Below are 4,149 nucleotides of genomic sequence, written 5' to 3'. Positions count from 1 at the left end.
AAAGAGAAAAAAAAAAGTTTGCCCTTGTTCTGCAGCTAAACTTCCCTGTTGAAGTCTGCCAAAGTTTCCCTCTGAGAAGTTTTATGTGATTTTTAGCTAGCATGCAAGAAGCATGTTTAGGGCTCTGAGTGAATGAATGCATTTCTTCCAGGATAACATTTACATTGCTGCTAGAAACCAGTTGTGAAAGAGAATACATTAAAGCTTTTTTTTTTCTTAAATGTATCTTCCTAGCAAGAAGGATGGGAAACATTTTTTGTCTTAACTGTAATATTATGGAGGTCACAACCTTATTGAGGAATACATGGGCCTGCAAGTAATTTTCAGCAAATGAGACCTTTTATATGATGGATTTTCAGCAACTGAGATTCTTGTTATATGACTGAATATATTTGTTGGTGAGAAAGACAACTCCCTTAGTGGTGAGCTCTCTTTAGAAGGGAGTCCACAGTCTTTCCCATATGTCAGGCTCTTCTCTTTCAACAAGGTGTTGTAATATTTGTGGCTTAAATCCTTCAGTAATACTAAAGAAATATACATAGGAATGTGAGCCAAGCCTGATCATTTTCATAAATCAAAATATTTTTTCAAAGGTTGTCCAAGATAAATTAATATTGCACACCTGCTTTCGGTTTCAACGGTTCAACAGGTGTTAACTGAAAGGTTCACTTCAGTCCAGTATGGTTCATCACTTTATGGGATAGCAAATGCCCCTATATATTTCACCAGTCCAATTAAGATCAAAATTGGCATTCCAGTCTGTAACATACTGCGGTGAACACCAGTCAGTGGGGGTTATTTACTAAAGGCAAATTCACTTTGCACTACAAGTGCACTGAAAGTGCACTTGGAAGTGCAGTCGCTGTAGATCTGATGGGGACATGCAAGGAAAATGAAAAACAGCATTTTTGCTAGTACATGATTGGATGAAAAATCAGCAGAGCCTCCCCTCATTTCAGAGCTTTCCCTCAGATCTACAGCGACTGCACTTCCAAGTGCACTTGCAGTGCACTTGTAGTGCAAAGTGGATTTGCCTTTAGTAAATCAACCCCAGTATCATGACAGGTAGTATGTACCATCTGGACGTCTGTAATTGTTGGCTAGGTGTATGTATGGAGCAATGGTAATCTGTCAGATTGTTGAATGTACAGTTTGGATGCAGCATACCTGTCTCCTGTGTCCTGACTGCCTCCGGTTTTACACATCCAACGTGCTTAGAAAGGACAGCTGAAGGATGTAGACTGGTATATTTTACAGAGTTATTAACTCTAGAGAATTTCAAGGCGTGATGTTATTGGACTCATAATTCTATAAATAGAAAATTAAAAAAAAAATAGTACATCTACTTGCATAACTGGCAGCCCAAAATGTAACCTTGGCAAAAATTGGACAGTTTAAGACTAGTTTTGAATGTAATTAGAAATGGACAAATACAGAACAGATGTAGATTAGGAATTTTCAAATCTATATATGGAAGATGCTTTTATTTTACTTGTTTCCAAGAATTTTGTGCTGAGAGTAATATGCAGGCTGACACTGCTGTCCTCTCTTCTAAAAATGCCAGTTGCCTGGCAGCCGTGCCAACCCATTGCTTATTTTTGTTTTTTCCCAGCAGTATGTTTTTTATATTAAACATGAAAACTGATCAAGTAATTAGAAGAGGTCCTCCCAATTTGCATTCAGGAAGTAGTAAGAATTTAGAATCTATGGAGTTAATTTACTAAAGACAAATAGGCTGTTTACTTTGCATGTGTGGTAGCACTTTGCAAGAAAATTTTCTAGAGAGTTAAATGAATGTGATGTGGCTCTGCTGACTACTATGATCCAATCATGTGCAAACAAAAATGCAATTTTTTAATTCTTTGCATTTGTTTGGTTATTTTTGCACAGTGAATTGTCACTAAATTTACTAAGCTCTGGGGAAAATTCCCTTGCAAAGTGCAATGCCCCTGGAACGTGAACAGCAAAAATCAGACAAGGCGTTTGCACGGGAGTCAATCGGTAGATCAAATTTTGTACAACTACCCTAGCAATGCGTGGATCAAATGCCTTAACTCCAAGTTTTAATTTGTCTTAAATAGTTGAACCAAGCTGGTCAAACAGAACAAAATAGTTGCTTCACTACCACCTGTGCTCTATGTCAGCACTGTATAAACTGTATCTAACATCAACTACATACAGTATACAGTGCTGTGTTCCTGGTAGCGGGACAGAGAATTCCCATTCCCTTACCATAACAAAATGGAGTTGAGCTAAGCGCTGCACAGTCTTTCAGAGGAAGATTTACATTTTATGAATCAATACAAGGCTTCATCTTATTGGCTGAGGTGGAGAGGTGGGCAGATGACATCACAATGTCCACCTCAGCTAATCAGAGAAAGCATTGTATTAATTCATAAAATACAATGCTTCCTCTGAATGGCTTAGCAGCACTCATCCCGACTTTCTTTTGTTCCACAAACAGGACAGGAAGTCTCTATCCCGCTACTATAACACAGTGCTGTATACTGTATGTGGTTGGTGCTACATACAGTTCATACAGCTCTGACAGGGAACACAGGTGTAAGTGAAGCAGATAGTTCATTTGGACCAGCTTGGTCCAAACAAACTATTTAAAGTTAAATACAACTTATGCCCCGTACACACGGTCGGATTTTCCGATGGAAAATGTGTGATAGGACCTTGTTGTCGGAAATTCCGACCGTGTGTAGACTCCATCACACATTTTCCATCGGATTTTCCGACACACAAAGTTTGAGAGCAGGATATAAAATTTTCCGACAACAAAATCCGTTGTTGGAAATTCCGATCGTGTGTACACAAATCCGACGGACAAAGTGCCACGCATGCTCAAAATAAATAAAGAGATGAAAGCTATTGGCCACTGCCCCGTTTATAGTCCCGACGTACGTGTTTTACGTCACCGCGTTCAGAACGATCGGATTTTCCGACAACTTTGTGTGACCGTGTGTATGCAAGACAAGTTTGAGCCAACATCCATCGGAAAAAATCCTAGGATTTTGTTGTCGGAATGTCCGAACAAAGTCCGACCGTGTGTACGGGGCATTAGAGCTAGGCTTTACAGTTACTCTGACTGAGCCTGATGCTTTAGATTGAGTCAAGAGCCACAGGTTACCTGAAATGTTACAGCTGTTGCTTGACCACACGTTTCCTGAGAGTGAATATTGTGAGGTCAGGCAGTTGACAGGGTGGCAACTGTCATATTTCTGGTGACACCCGATCCCTTATACAAGCTAAAGGATCAGATTCAGGCATATGAAATATTGAAATATTCAGGCAACTAGTGGCCATCTGAATATTAAACTGCAACTTTATAACGGAGAAAAGCTCAATGAACCACATAGAGAGCCTGCTGTTTTCAATCATCCAAACAGACTGGCAGTATTCATACCCCTTGAAATTTTCCACATTTTGTCATGTTACAACCAAAAACGTAAATGTATTTTATTGGAATTTTATGTGATATGTCCCACTTTGTGTTGGTCTAATTGTGAAGTGGAAGGAAAATTATAAATTATTTTCAAAATTTTTTACAAATAAACATCTGAAAAGTGTGGCGTGCATTTGTATTCAGTCCCCTTTACCTTGATACCCCTAACTAAAATCTAGTGGAACCAATTGCCTTCAGAAGTCACCTAATTAGTAACTAAAGTCTACTGTATAATTTAATTTCAGTATAAATACAACTGTTCCGTGAAGCCCTCAGAAGTTTGTTAGAGAACCTTAGTAAACAAAACAGCATCATGAAGGCCAAGGAACACACCAGACAGATCAGGGATAAAGTTGTGGAGAAGTTTAAAGCAGGGTTAGGTTTTTAAAAAATATCAAAAGCTTTGAACATCTCACAGAGCACTGTTAAATCCATCATCTGAAAAAGGAAAGAGTATGGCACAACTGCAAACCTACCAAGACATGGCCGTCCACCTAAACTGACAGGCCGGGCATGGAGAGCATTAATCAGAGAAGCAGCCAAGTGGTCCAGGGTAACCCTGGAGGAGCTACAAAGATCAACAGCTCAGGTGGGAAAATCTGTCCACAGGACAACTATTAGTCATGCACTACACAAATCTGGCCTTTATAAAAGAGTGGCAAGAAGAAAGCCCTTGTTGAAAGAAAGCAATAAGAATT

Source organism: Aquarana catesbeiana, linkage group LG03, assembly GCF_042186555.1.
Source record: "Aquarana catesbeiana isolate 2022-GZ linkage group LG03, ASM4218655v1, whole genome shotgun sequence".
Classification (NCBI taxonomy): domain Eukaryota; kingdom Metazoa; phylum Chordata; class Amphibia; order Anura; family Ranidae; genus Aquarana; species Aquarana catesbeiana.
Note: the sequence above shows the minus strand (reverse complement) of the source record.